Below are 15875 nucleotides of genomic sequence, written 5' to 3'. Positions count from 1 at the left end.
CAATCTATTAGAATTATTTGAGGGAGTCAACAGACATGTGGACAAGGGTGATCCAGTAGGTATAGTGTACTTGGACTTTGAGAAAGACTTTGACAAGGTCCCTCTCCAAAGGCTCTTAAGCAAAGTAAGCAATCATGGGATAAGAAGAATGGTCCTTTTGTGGATCAGTAACTAGTTAAAAGATAGGAAACAAAGGGAAGGAGTAAATGGCCAGTTTCAGAATGGAGAGAGGTAAATAGTGGTGTCCCCCAGGGATCTGTACTGGGACCAGTCCTATTCAACATATTCATAAATGACCTGGAGAAAGGGTTAAATTGTGAGGTGGAAAAATTTGCAGATGATACAAAATGACACAAGATACGTAAGTCCAAAGCAGACTGGGAAAAGTCTCAAAGGAGGTTCACAAAACTGGGTGACTGGGCAACAAAATGGCCGATGAAATTCGATGTTGATATATGCAAAGTCATGCACACTGGAAAATATAATTCCAACTATACATACAAAATGATGACGTCTAAATTAGCTGTTACCACTCAAGAAAGAGATCTTGGAGTCATTGTGGATAGTTCTCTGAAAACATCTGCTCAATGTGCAGCAGCAGTCAAAAAATCTAACATAATGTTACGAACCATTAGGAAAGGGATAGATAATAAAAAAGAAAATATCATAATGCTTCTGTATAAATCCATGGAACACTCACATCTTGACTATTCCGTGCAGTTCTGGTCACCCATTCTTTAAAAAAGAGATGTTAGAATTTGAAAAGGCACTTACGCAGGCAAGAAAAATTATTAGGGGTAGGGAGCAGCTTCCATATGAGGAGAGATTGAAAAGACTGGGACTTTTCAGCATGGACTAAGGGAGAAGGGTATGATAGAGGTTTATAAAATCATGAATGATGTGGACAAAGTGAATGGGAAAGTGTTATTTCCCCTTCTGCATGGCATGGGAACCACGGGTTACCCAGTGAAATTGGTGGGTGGCATAGAATCATACAAGATTAGGGTTGGAAGACAAAGGGAGGTACTGCTTCACACAGCACACCGTCAACCTGTGGAACTCATTGCCGGGGGATGTTGTGAAGGCCAAAACTATAGCTGGGTTCAAGGAGAATAGGATGAGTTCATGGAAGATAGGTCCAACAATGGCTATTGGATAGGATGATCAGGAATGCAACCCCGTGCTCTGGCTGTCCAAGGCCTCTAACTGTCAGAGGCTGGGAGAAGAGAACAGGGTTCTGCTCATTCTGAAGCATCTGGCATTGGCCACTGCCAGAAGGCAGGATACTGGGCTAGGTGAACCATTGGTCTGACCCAGTATGGCCATTCTTATGTTCTGAATCAATGGTTCATTTTTCCAAAAGAACTTGCCTGCTGTAATAAATCCAACTCAGCAAAATACTTAAACATGTGCTTAGTGTTAAGTATTCAAGTAGTTCCAATAATTTAAAAAGGACTATTCTCATATTTAGTATGTTTAAGCATTTTCTTAAATGCTTTACTGGTTCAGGGCCATAATGACGGAATTAAACAAGTTCATTAAAGCCAAACTTAAAACGAAAAAAGAGTGCTATACCTTTCCCTGAATATTGCTGGTTCTTACAGAAATGTAATTGGAATGAGTTACAAAGGGAAGGAGCCTAAACTGAGAGCAGTCAAGGAAAGTTTAATTCATCAGTGGCCAGAGTTCCACAGTAGATTTCAACATACATGTTGTGGAGGCATGGGCTCAGATAACCAGGTCCTACACCTACTCATTTGTTCATCACACCTTTTTAGAGGACACTGACTTACACTTGAGTCTGAACTGACTGGAGAATTTAGCTATGGTTCAGATGCTCAGGTCTATGTGGCCATGTTTTGTATGTAGCCTAATCCAGCTCCCACTAAAATCAATGGAAAGACTGCCATTGATTGCAATGGAGCAGATCAAATTGGATCAGCTCCCATCTGTTTTACATTTATTCTAAACTAAGTCACAGAGGAAAAGTTAGAGCGCAGTCTCCAAAGATTAACATTACCAAATAAAATCAATAAAGAAATTCAATTGTGTTCCTTATGCCAATTTAATAAGAGTAAATTTTTAAAGGTGATCTGCAAAGGAAAACCGTAATTGAGTTGGACCCCTTTTATTACTATATGATGTACTGTATAAAAGTCTTGACATTTGGGATAAGGGTATTTTCCCCCATTTAAAGCCACAGCAATGTGGTCACGTGTTCCTGAATGTCTCAAACGTGCATTAGAATTTCTCTCGGCCATTAATTGAAGGAGCAGTGGTGTTGAATTGATGATAAAGAGCTTATATCCAAATATTTTAAATGGGTATTAACAGAAATCAATAAAACAATGTTTTAAACAACTGGAATAAAAATCACTTCCTCCCTCAGTTAATTACCTGGTCATTGTCACTCTATTGTTCTAAATCTACAAATTCTCCAGTCACCCGTAGTCTTCCAGGACAGACAAAACTTGATTTTCTAATGTAAAAAATATATTACAAAACCTTTGGGCCTTGTTTCTAAATCATAAAGAAATTATAAAAAGGCACAGGCCTATTTATTTTTCCTTTTACAGATCTCCTGTAAAACATCTTACGAGTTGAAATTTCCTAACATGAGCTATCACATCTTGCAATAGCATCCAGCAGCTTTTTGCAAAAGGGTGAACTAGCTGAAAAATGTTCATGTTTTTCCTTCATACAATTCTTTAAACTATAAATTTAAGAGTTTTTTGTGCTATGCAGTATGTGTATGTAAGAGACCAAAGTCCTCCAGTCAGTATGGTTGCTGGGAGGAAAAAAACTAAAGTAAAAATTCAATTCTTATACTGTGAATTATCAGTTTTACTAGCTGTCTGATGTCTTTATTTTTTCAATATGAAGCTTGGCTTAACATTTTCTCTTAGCTGGATCCACTATTATATAAAGTGAAGTCAGAATGCCAATTTATATAAGGAATAGACTTTCTCAGGGTTGATGTGCAGGTGCCTAAAGTGTGTAAATGAACTGCTGAAAACTCTCAAAGGAATCATATTTTTTGTTACCTAAGTTGTATATGATGGATGACCACCAGCAGTGCAGCTCTCCTTTATTACTATTACAGCTGCTGCTTTTTTTATTTCTGTTTTTATAGGGTTGCATTGTTTTTTTCACAGTGCCCACTCGTTATTGATGACTCACAGACTTTAATATCAGAAGGGATCATCGTGATCAACTAATCTGACCTCCTGCGCATTGCAGGCCACAGAACCTCATCTACCCACTCCTGTAGTAGACCCCTAACCTCTGGCTGAGTTACTGAAGTCCTCAGATCATGGTTTAAAAGCTTCAGGTTACAGAGAAGTCACAATTTAACTAGTTTAAACCTGCAAATGACCCCAGGCTGCAGAGGAAGGTGAAAAACCCTGATGGTCTCTGGCCCACGGAGAAAATTACTTCCCGACCCCAAATATGGCTTATTCTCCCTCTTGGGTTTTCACCCCCCTCCTGTCTTCTTCCAGAAAGTGACTGCAGACTCTTTTCCTGCAGCCCCTTTCTGCTGCAAACTTTTGGATTTATAGTCCACCCTTCTGAGCCTCTTGTTCAGTTAAGCCTGGCTTTCCCTCCAGCTGCAGACAGATACCCTAACTGACCCCTCAGGCATGGGCAGCGGGTGAACCTCTGCTTTGGGGAGGCTAGCCTGCCGGCCCTGCCCCTTCTGCCCAAGTCCCCCTCCTGCATGCTAGAGCCCTGAACCCTTCCCCGCCCCCGTAAAAGGAAAAGCCCTCAGGGGGTCCCCCAACCAGAGGAGCCCCGGCCCGTCCACTCCAGCTACCCCCCCTCCCACACCAGACCCAGCCGCTGGCCCCCCTGAGCACCGGGCCGGCCCTAGCACCAGACAGAGCTGCCAGCCCCCCTGAGCGCTGGGCCAAGCTGGCAGCCTCCCCGAGCACCAGCTCCTCCCGCCCCTGAAGGCCGCCCCCCGCCAAGCCACTGGCCCCAGCAGTGTGGTGAGCCGCGGGGACCTTCGGGGGTCGGAAGAGGTGGTGGGGGTCTCAGGGAAGGGGGGCTACCACACCCCAGTTGTCCGGTGGCAGGGCAGCGGCAGCAAAGCCTTTCCTGGCCTATTATACCCACTGCCCATACCCTCAGGCACACATTAACCCTTTCGGGCCTATGTGGGGTGTTCGCACAGCTCTACTCTCAAGTCAAGGAGAGCTGGAAGCTGCATCTCCTATGAGTCTTGTTATTAGTCTGGGTACTTGATAGTCATATGAGACAATCCTTTACCTCCACACCCCCACTGGTCTGAGTGTTTGGCCATGCCAGTGCTCTCAGCTTCTGTCTGCTCGGGATGAACTTGGCATCACTGTGTGATAATGCATTCATTGCCATTACCCTGCCAGGAGCCTCCTTGGTTTGATAGACTCCTTTGGTTTGATTTTTTCCTCTCTTCGTGCTCCTAAAACACATCAGAAAGATGGATGTGTGCACACTTCAGTTTGATTATAGCAATCTCTCTCTCCCTCCTGCCCTTCCTGCCCTGTGTTTCTTTTGAACAAATTAAAACTACAGAAAATTCAATGTAAAAGAAAAAAGAATCAGTCAAGGCTATATTGTGCCAAACAAGCTGATTTCCCAGTTCCAAAGCACTCCAATCAAGATTTAGGAACAGAATAAATCACAACTACTCCCTCTCTTCCTAGTCTTCAATTTTCACTAGCCTATGTTCAGCTATCACACCTGAGCTCCTGTGGCATTACATTTATCCAGAGTGTGGACCCCTGGCTCACACTGAATCGTAGAAGTTCATACAGGTATATGTGAGGGAAGTTACTGCTCAGTGAGAATAAGGGGCTTACTGTCTAGCCCACATTCCATATGAAAGTCTATTCAAGGTCCAGATAACTTTCTGTCTTCCTAGTGCTAATACCCTTTTAAAAGCACTGTGTTAGTCATTCACATTTCAATCACCAGACCTCATTTACTAATACAAACAAAAGCTAAAACAGCAGATGGCTCTTATATTTTTGAGCTGCTTCATAGTATTTTTATTAGGGCTGTCAAGAGATTACAAAATTTAATCACGTGATTAATCACACTTTTAAACAATAATAGAATACCATTTATTTAAATATTTTGGGTGTTTTTTACATTTTCAGATATATTGATTTCAGTTACAACACAGAATACAAAGTGTACAGTACTCACTTTATATTGATTTTTTATTACAAATAGTTGCACTGTAAAAAACAAAAGAAATAGTATTTTTCAATTCACCTAAGTACTGTAGTGCAATCTCTTTATCATGAAAGTTGAATTTACAAATGCAGAATTATGTACAAAATATAACTGCATTCAAAAATAAAACAATGTAAAACTTTAGCGCCTAAATGTCCACTCAGTCCTACTTCATACAATCACTCACACAAACAAGTTTGGTGACAATTTGCAGGAGATAATGCTGCCCATTTCTTGTTCACAATGTCACCTGAAAGTGAGAACAGGCGTTCACATGGCACTGTTGTACCAGGCGTCGCAAGATATTTACATGCCAGATGCGCTAAAGATTCGTATGTCCCTTCATGCTTCAACCACCATTCCAGGGGACATGCGTCCATGCTGATGATAGGTTCTGCTCAATAACGATCCAAAGCAGTTTGGACCAACCCATGTTCATTTTTATCATCTGAGTCAGATGCCACCAGTGGAAGGTTGATTTTATTTTTTGGTGGTTCAGGTTCCGAAGTTTCTGCATTAGAGTGTTGCCCTTTTAAAACTTCTGAAAGCACACTCCAAACCTCTCAGATTTCAGACAGCACTTCAGATTCTTAAACCTTGAGTCGAGTGCTGTAGCTATTTTTAGAAATCTCACATTGGTACCTTCTTTGCGTTTTGTCAAATCTGCTGTGAAAGTGTTCTTAAAATGAACATGTGCTGGGTCATCATCTGAGACTGCTATAACTTGAAATATATGGCAGAATGTGGGTAAAACAGAACAGGAGACATACAATTCTCTCCCAAGGAGTTCAGTCAAAAATTTAATTAACACTTTTTTTTTAACGAACGTCGTCAGCATGGAAGCATGTCTTCTGGAATGGTGGCCAAAGCATGAAGGGGCATAGGAATGTTTAGAATATCTAGGACATAAATACCTTGCAATGCCAGCTACAGAAGTGCCATGTGAATGCCTGTTCTCATGTTCAGGTCACATTGTATATAAGAATCAGGCAGCATTATCTCCCATAAATGTAAACAAACGTGTTTATCTTAGTGATTGGCTGAACAAGTAGTAGGACTGAGTGGATTTGTAGGCTCTGAAGTTTTACACTGGGGTTTTTTTGAGTGCAGTTATGTATTTTTGTACATAAGTCTACATTTGTGAGTTACACTTTCATGATAAAGAGATTGCACTACAGTACTTGTATGAGGTGAATTGAAAAATACTATTTCTTTTGTTTATTATTTTTACAGTGAAAATATTTGCAATAAAAATAATATAAAGTCAGCACTGTACACATTGTATTCTGTGTTGTAATAGAAAGCAATATATTTGAAAATGTAGAAAAACATCCAAAAATATTTAATATATTTCAATTAGTATTCTATTGTTTAACAGTGCAATTAATCACAATTAATTTTAATTGCAATTAATTTTTTAAGTTAATTGCTTAACTGCAATTAATCGACAGCCCTAATTTTTATACATTGCTGACTTTTTTCTATTCTGACCTTGTAGCTGTCAGCACTTATATATTGTGGTGCTCTACAAGTTCAGATCCCAATACAAACATTAAATACAGATGCATTCAACTCAGCATGGGTATTTTTGTGTGACTATCAATTTGTGGGGAGACAAGAATGAAACTACAGTCCTCTCTGTGCTATCCAGGACTTTCAACCAAACCAATATTTAGGTGGGATGGTGCCATCTCTATGGATGCAGGATATTCAGGCCTGCCTCTGCCAGATGGAAGATTTGCAGAGCATCAAAATCCATCTGATGATGCACACAGTACAAAGCTTACTGGAAATGGGCTTAAATGAACCTCTTAGACCCCTCTGGCTCTTTGTAAGAACCAGATTTCTGTGGAAAGGTGGGATCAAGGGAAAGAGAGCTTGGTGTGGGTGAGGTTAAGGGAGACAGAAGGGTCATATTGGGAGGCCCTCTTGCTTGTGAAAAGATGTCAGAGCTTCACTCCAGCTCCACTACACCCTTAAAACATAGGTCTTGTGATGCAATCCAGAAACCTGGAAAAGGACATCTGTGGTCTCACCATGTTCCATTGTCTAGGTGTTTCCAGTCACTATGAAAAAAAGGTTAACGTCTTTGACAGAATTGCTTTGCATGCTTCAAAAAGTGGTGAAACAAATAGATTAAATAGAGGCAGTACTGCTAAGCAAAACTGTTCTGCTATGTGAATGGAGAATAACCAGTGGGACCCAATCTCAAAACAATTAGGTTGTTCTAGAGACTATCCGTTGTACTTTAATAAGACTATTTGCAATCACATAAAAATCCCTGGTGGAAGCAAATGGTGTCAGCTTAATTGTGCAAAATTAAATTTACCTGCCCAGCGTGTCTCAGGATAGAGCCTATATGAACAAGCACATTGGGTAAAAATGGGTATGTAAATTCCACAGCAGAGCTGACAAATCAACACAAGGTTTGTAACAAAGAGTACATTCCACTGCAATATTTGTGTTTAGTTATATAACATGTCCATTATCTTGTCGAGTAGCGTAAATCCATTACAGAGTGACCTGTACACAATTGTATAAAGGTCCAAGCTGCAGCCTCACATTGCCTGTAAGTCTTCCTTAGGGATACAGTGAGGAGGTTCACACAATATTATACTATTGGGGTATCAAAAGAAATCATTAGGGGGTGGACTGCCCTCGGCACCAGACTTAAAAGGTAGCCAGCCCAGCCAGCCAGTGGCCTTATTGGGATCCAGGATGCAGTGGGGCAGTTACCCCGCTCCTGAGAGAAAAGGCTAGGTTGATTAGGTAAGTAGCCACAGCTGGGGCCACGCCCCAATCAGGCCACAGCTGGCCCTATAAAATGGCTGTGAGCCAAGAGCTGAGTCAGTCTCTTTCTAGCAGGAGAGAGAGAAGGACTAGCTGCCTGGCAGTAGGGTACCAGAGGTAGAGAAGTGCTGGGGAAAGGCAAGAGGAACTGGGGAGCTCCAGCCTGGCAACTCCCCAGGCTATATGCCTTATGCAAGGCCTAAAGAGAGGTACTGGGCTGCAGGGAAAGGTAGCAGGTCCAAACCCCCTTTGCCAGTGATGAGTGGTTTACAGACTGCAGCCTGCCCCAATGAGGAGGGGCTAGATGATGACTGGCAGTGGCCACTAAGGCAAGGTGAGGATAGAAGGTTGGGGGCTCCCCTGGGAGGGGAGACCCAGAGTGTAGGAGTACTGCCAGGGGGCAGCACCCCAAGGAAAAGGGGCACTGGGGGCCAGAAGGGATATGGGGGCCAGTGGCAGGCAAGATACTGGCCAGGAGCAGGTGCTCCATGTGCTGGAGAGCTAATTCCCAAGATGACCAGCAAGAGGAGCTGTGCCAGTGAGTCATTGCTATGCTACACAAGATACAGAGCTAAAAATGGAATTTTGAGTGGAGATCTGTTGGAGAAGGGATGCAAGCCCCTGTTCCTTAGGGGTAGTGAGTGAGTTCTTAGAAGTTTGTTTCTCTGCTTGCTGGTTTGTTTTCAATTTGAAAAGTCTGGTAAGAGATGGTATGTTATGCAAGAAGTGAAGCCTTTGATCACAGCAAAACCTGGATTGCAGGGAGGGCAGGTCTACAAAGGCAGTCAGTGGCAGAGGAGCCAGCAAATAGAGCTGAAAACAGAGTTTAAGTGGGAGTTTTGCAGATGATATGGGGGAAGGTTTTTTTTTCTCACTTTGATAGGTGCTTAGGAGGGAAGGCTATGACAACTACAGATGCAGCAGTGGTAGTGCTCAGAGGAATGGAAAGACAATGCAGATGACTGGCTGTGGAACCTGCAGTATATACATTATTCTGAAAAGTGCTTCATCTGTATGAAATCCCGCCTGATAAATCTAATGGAAGAGAAGTTCCAAGATTTGGAAGTGCAGCTAGAAACTATGGTTGAATTTCTAAATGGATTTGAGCAGATAAAGGAGATGAGGCTGCTGGACTAGAGAACTGAGTCTAGTAGACTGCTAGATGAAGAAAGAGGCCTATGGAACAAGGCAGAAGAAAATACCAGCTAGTGAATGAAAAATAGAGCTGAGGAACAGGTTTGCTGAGTTGGAAAATGAAGGGCAGAGGAAGGCAGTAACAGCTAATGGGAGAGCAAGGAAGTAGAGAAGAGGGTTATTCCTACAAGAAGAGAGGAAGAAACAATAAGTTAGCCAGAGTTCAGAGCCCCAGGAGGATAGATGATGACTTTCAGAAAATTGAAAGTGGTTACCCACTTCATTCAGGTTACCCACTACCTTTTCTCTGGAAAAAGGTAACATTGTAGAAAGTAGTAAAATTTTGTAACCAAGGTTTGCACCCTCTGGGGTATTAATATCTTTGAACTGATCCAGATCCTAGACAATGTTAGGGCTTCTTTGTGCAGTAAGTGCTGGGCAAAGTATTGTGATGCCAGTTTAGCCATTCACACACACTCTACACCCTCCTCCTTTTTGTCCTGGATGTAAAAACTAGTCACAGGCAAGAGAGAGTAAAATCAGAATGCCCCTGAACTCCAGCTGTTTCTGCTACTGAAATAGCCTCTTGGAGCCATAGGTAGCTGGTCTTAAATTGAAAGCAATCCTGAAGTTGGCCTAAGTCATGCAAGTTTGGCCCCCCTCCAACCCAAGGTATAAAATGAGGTATAAAGGTGACTCAGAGGCACTCTACCTCATTCTTTGGTCCTGCACTGAGAACGGTGCTGTCAGGCTGAAATATCTAGTTCTGCATCTAGAGCAACATGGGGGAGGGAGGGAGGTAAATGCATGCTTCGAGGGGGGAAAGAACCTAAAAAAAACAGGATTATTTCATTCATTTGAGCATGTTCTCGCTGATCTGATTTCAAAATGAGAGCTGTGTATGTCCCCCAAAGGGTTGTCTTCACTTGTGGCGGCAAGTTCAGGTAATTTGGTTGCAATAGCTGATATGCTCCTTCTTTCAGTGTCATTATGAAAAACACATCTAACTTCTGAAGGTAGTTTAACTTTAATTTTCATGATTGCTTAATAATCACTAATATATTTACTGCTATGAGGTAAAATCCAAACTTTTATTTAAAAGGACTGAGTTTAATGCAACTTACTTTATGTAATTTCACTTTTTCCTTTCCCCCATTTCCTTTAACTCCCTGAGGTCTGTGAAAACTAATAATCAGTGCAGCAATGTTAAGATTTAATAAGTATCATAGTGCTTCATTACTCACTTTTATTAACTGGTTTGTCTAACTGCTTTGCCTCAGGTAGATGGAAAATTAGTGATTTATTCAATCCTTTTATGAAAAAAAAGTACTGTACATCTAACTGCATCTGTAACTGACACTCTTACTGCTGGGCAGTACTGGCTTATACCCAGATGGTTAGTGCAGTCGTAGAAAAATAGTTCTCTGCCTTTGTATTGACAGCAGTTAACCCTTAAATCTTATAGGCTACAGTATTTCTAGGCCCCAGAAAAGATCTGATCCCTTATAAGTGCAATGGAAACAGGACTTGGGGAAAATATAGCTAAGGAATTGTCTCTTCTGTTTAAGACTATAATCCAGCATTAAATCCTACATATTCAATAGATTATTCCTGTCTAGTTTAGAAGGCAGGGCTCAAAAGAGAAAACAAATTATCAGACTTTGCTGTCCAGTATAATTAAAATACACTTGCTAATGCAACTTTTTTTATAGATCTCTGACACACTCTTCCTTCTAAATGTAAATATTTTTAAAATTGGTTATATGGGGAAGTTAAGACCAGGGACAGAGTAGGCAATTTTCTCAATGAAGAGGGAAAGACAGTAACATTAGGATGAAGAAACAACCAGAGTGTTAAATGTTTTTATTTTCTTTGCTTCAGATTTCACCAAAAAGGTTAGCAGTGATTGGATGACCAACATAGTGTAAATGAGTTAGGAGCTGAAGCTAAAATAGGGAAAGAATAAGTTAAGAAATACTTAGACTAGTTAGATGTCTTCAAGTCAGCAGGACTGGATGAGGGATAGCTGAGTGGTTTGAGCATTGGCCTGCTAAACCCAGGGTTGTGAGCTCAATCCTTAAGGGGGCCATTTAGGGATCTGGGGCAAAAATTGGGGATTGGTCCTGCTTTCAGCAGGGGGTTGGACTAGATGACCTCCTGAGGTCCCTTCCAACCCTGATATTCTGTGATTCTCAGTACACCTTAGAATACTTAAGAAACTGGCTGAAGAGCTCTCTGAACCATTAGTGATTAACTTTGAGAACTCATGGAGGAGATTCCAGAAGACTAGAAAAGGGCAAATATAATACCTATGTATAAAATGGGGAATAAGGATTGTGATGCTGGCAGACCAGGTGCCAGTTCATGCTCAGGTCTCCCTGAACATTTACAAATGCATAGCTGGAAACCAGTTTTGCTTACCTGTGTTAGCACTATCAAAATAGACATTAGATCTTAAATTGATAAGAATGTGTTCAGTGTTTAGACTTTATGAACTGCTTGTAGGATGCTGCATATATTGATCACACTTACAATCTCTATAGCTCACGGTATAAAGTTATATTGTGTTTGCATTGTAAACCTCTAACTGTGTAACTCACCAAACAGGAAAAGAAGCATTGATTAAGGTAAAGTACTCATAGAGCACACAAGATGGCCCATTGAAGGAAAATGACATATTGTGTAGCATCAAAGGGGAGAGACTTGGTTGATTGCATTCCTAACTCCCTCCTGGAAGGAGAGACCTTGCACATGAACTTATTCCCATCAGCTTGGATTCTGGGGCAAAGGGGGATAAAAATTCCTGACAAGGAGAAACTGGATCTTTTTTTTTCCTTTGGACTCTCATGAGGGCTGAAGCTAAGAAACAAAAGCAGAGATTTCCCAGAGTCAACCTGGTTTAGGCCAAGAAGACATTCAGTGGACAGATTATTACATCTCGTTCACCTTTTGGAGCCATAGACTGTAACTCAGTTGTACTTGTATGTTGTCACTTTAACCTGTAAATAACTCTCATTTCTTTTTCCTAGTTTACTATAGGATTGGCTACCAGCATTGTCTTTGGTATAAGATGTGTGGTACAAATTGATCTGGGGTAAGTGACTGGTCTCTTGGGACTGAGAGCAACCTGAATATTTTAGAGATAAATGGTCATTTACACCAAAAATCAAAAGTCTAGCATAGTGCTTCAGAAGTTCACATTTGTTACTATAGGTTTCAGAGTAACAGCCATGTTAGTCTGTATTCGCAAAAATAAAAGGAGAACTTGTGGCACCTTAGACTAACCAATTTATCTAAGCATAAGCTTTCGTGAGCTACAGCTCACTTCATCAGATGCATACTATGGAAAGTGTAGAAGATCTTTTTATACACACAAAGCATGAAAAAATGGGTGTTTACCACTACAAAAGGTTTTCTCTCCCCCCACCCCACTCTCCTGCTGGTAATAGCTTATCTAAAGTGATCACTCTCCTTACAATGTGTATGATAATCAAGGTGAGCCATTTCCAGCACAAATCCAGGGTTTAACAAGAACATCTGAGGAACTGGGGGGGGGGGGAACAAGGGGAAATAAGTTACATTGCATAATGACTTAGCCACTCCCAGTCTCTATTCAAGCCTAAGTTAATTGTATCCAATTTGCAAATGAATTCCAATTCAACAGTCTCTCGCTGGAGTCTGGATTTGAAGTTTTTTGTTGTAATATCGCAACTTTCATGTCTGTAATCGCGTGACCAGAGAGATTGAAGTGTTCTCCGACTGGTTTATGAATGTTATAATTCTTGACATCTGATTTGTGTCCATTTAGTCTTTTACGTAGAGACTGTCCAGTTTGACCAATGTACATGGCAGAGGGGCATTGCTGGCACATGATGGCATATATCACATTGGTGGATGTGCAGGTGAATGAGCCTCTGATAGTGTGGCTGATGTTATTAGGCCCTGTGATGGTGTTCCCTGAATAGATATGTGGGCACAGCTGGCAACGGGCTTTGTTGCAAGGATAGGTTCCTGGGTTAGTGGTTCTGTTGTGTGGTATGTGGTTGCTGGTGAGTATTTGCTTCAGGTTGGGGGGCTGTCTGTAGGCAAGGATTGGCCTGTCTCCCAAGATTTGTGAGAGTGTTGGGTCATCCTTCAGGATAGGTTGTAGATCCTTAATGCGTTGGAGGGGTTTTAGTTGGGGGCTGAAGGTGATGGCTAGTGGCGTTCTGTTATTTTCTTTGTTAGGCCTGTCCTGTAGTAAGTGACTTCTGGAACTCTTCTGGCTCTATCAATCTGTTTCTTCACTTCCGCAGGTGGGTATTGTAGTTGTAAGAATGCTTGATAGAGATCTGGTAGGTGTTTGTTTCTGTCTGAGGGGTTGGAGCAAATGCGGTTGTATCGCAGAGCTTGGCTGTAGACAATGGATCATGTGGTGTGGTCAGGGTGAAAGCTGGAGGCATGTAGGTAGGAATAGCGGTCAGTAGATTTCCGGTATAGGGTGGTGTTTATGTGACCATCGTTTATTAGCACTGTAGTGACCAGGAAGTGGATTTCCTGTGTGGACTGTACCAGGCTGAGGTTGATGGTGGGATGGAAATTGTTGAAATCATGGTGGAATTCCTCAAGGGCTTTTCCATAGGTCCAGATGATGTCATCAATATAGCACAAGTAGAGTAGGGGCATTAGGGGATGAGAGCTGAGGAAGCATTGTTCTAAGTCAGCCATAAAAATGTTGACATACTGTAGGGCCATGCGGGTACCCATAGCAGTGCCGCTGATTTGAAGGTATACATTGCCCTTACCCATAACTATTTACATTTGGGGACAAAGTTCAGCCACCAGGTTAGCCGTGACATTATCGGGGATAGTGTTCTTGACAGCTTGTAGTCCATCTTTGTGTGGAACGTTGGTGTAGAGGGCTTCTACATCCATAGTGGCCAGGATGGTGTTATCAGGAAGATCACCGATGGATTGTAGTTTCCTCAGGAAGTCAGTGGTGTCTCGAAGGTAGCTGGTAGCAAAGGGCCTGAGGAGGGAGTCTACATAGCCAGACAATCCTGCTGTCAGGGTGCCATTGCCTGAGATGATGGGGCGCCCAGGATTTCCAGGTTTATGGATCTTGGGTAGTAGATAGAATATCCCAGGTCGGGGTTCCAGGGGTGTGTCTGTGCAGTTTGATCTTGTGCTTTTTCAGGGAGTTTCTTGAGCAAATGCTGTAGTTTCTTTTGGTAACTCTCAGTGGGATCAGAAGGTAATGGCTTGTAGAAAGTGGTGTTGGAGAGCTGCCGAGCAGCCTCTTGTTCATATTCCAACCTATTCATGATGACAACAGCACCACCTTTGTCAGCCTTCAAAACCAGACTCCTGCGATAGACTGTTGAATTGGAATTCATTTGCAAATTGGATACAATTAACTTAGGCTTGAATAGAGACTGGGAGTGGCTAAGTCATTATGCAAGGTAACTTATTTCCCCTTGTTCTCCCCTCCCCCCCCCAGTTCCTCAGACATTCTTGTTAAACCCTGGATTTGTGCTGGAAATGGCCCACCTTGATTATCATACACATTGTAAGGAGAGTGATCACTTTAAATAAGCTGCTACCAACAGGAGAGTGGGGTGGGGGGGAGAGAACCTTTTGTAGTGATAAACACCCATTTTTTCATGCTTTGTGTGTATAAAAAATCTTCTACACTTTCCACAGTATGCATCTGATGAAGTGAGCTGTAGCTCACGAAAGCTTATGCTCAGATAAATTGGTTAGTCTCTAAGGTGCCACAAATACTCCTTTCCTATTTGTTACTACATTGGTGAAATCTAATTATAGAACATACGACCAATTTGGTGGTATCTACCATGTGTTTTGACAGTCTAACCTGAGGTTGGCACTCAGTTATGAGCCACTCCAGACAGCATGACAAGAACAACTCGGGGAATTATAGACCAGTCAGATTAACTCTGGAACCTGGAAAGATAGTGTAGCAAATAAACAAAGTGATAAGTAACTATTAACATGGATTTATCAAGAACAAATTATGTCAAACCAACCTAATATCCTTCTTTGACAGGGTAACAAGCCTGGTGGATAAGGAGGAAGCAGAAGATGTGATATATTTGAACTTTAGTAAGGCTTTTGCTACTATTTAACATGACCATCTCATAAGCAAACTAGGGAAAAATAGCCTAAATTAACCTGTTATAAAGTGGAAGTGTTTGGAAACCCATACTCAGCGTAGTTACCAAGGGGTCATAATCAAGTTGGAATGGCAAATTGAGTTGGGTTCCGCAGAGATCTGTCCTTGCTTTGGTTCTATTCAATATCTTCTTCATAATTTGGATCATGGCATAGACAGTACACTTGGAAAGTTTGCAGATGATACCAAGCTGGAAGGGGCTGCAAGCATGCTGGAGACCAGGATTGAATTCAAAATGATCTTGACAAACTAGAGGAAATGGTATGAAATTTAATAAGGCCAAGGACAAAGGACACTTAATGATGCTTAAGAAGGAATAATCAATTGCACACCCATGCAGCTGATTTAAACTATATTACACTGTTAAAGGTTCAGAACATCTTGAAGGAAGTATTTGTTGAACTCCAGGGAGACTGCAGGCTTTTCTGCCAGACTATTTATTTGAGAGGGGGAACTAACAGTATTTCTACTCTACCTGCAGACACTCCACCATCTTGCAAGTGTTAACCACAGAAAGATGCAAAAAGCCTGTAAATATGAGCACAACAGGTCAAAGGAG

General features: G+C 41.7%; 1 long non-coding RNA gene across 1 annotated transcript in view; it reads right to left on the bottom strand.

The window, feature by feature from the left end:
- Nucleotides 1-15081, bottom strand: part of LOC311518912 — a 73034-nt gene extending 57953 nt beyond the window's left edge. Inside the window, exon 1 of the long non-coding RNA XR_014711138.1 lies at nucleotides 14999-15081. This is a non-coding gene — a long non-coding RNA (uncharacterized lncRNA). The remainder of the gene's footprint in view (nucleotides 1-14998) is intronic.
- Between the last annotated feature and the right edge of the window lie 794 nt (nucleotides 15082-15875).

This window comes from Lepidochelys olivacea (genome assembly GCF_965140295.1).
Source record: "Lepidochelys olivacea isolate rLepOli2 genome assembly, chromosome: 3".
In the NCBI taxonomy this organism is placed as follows: Eukaryota; Metazoa; Chordata; order Testudines; family Cheloniidae; genus Lepidochelys; species Lepidochelys olivacea.
Note: the sequence above shows the minus strand (reverse complement) of the source record. Positions and strands in the feature narration are given on the sequence as shown.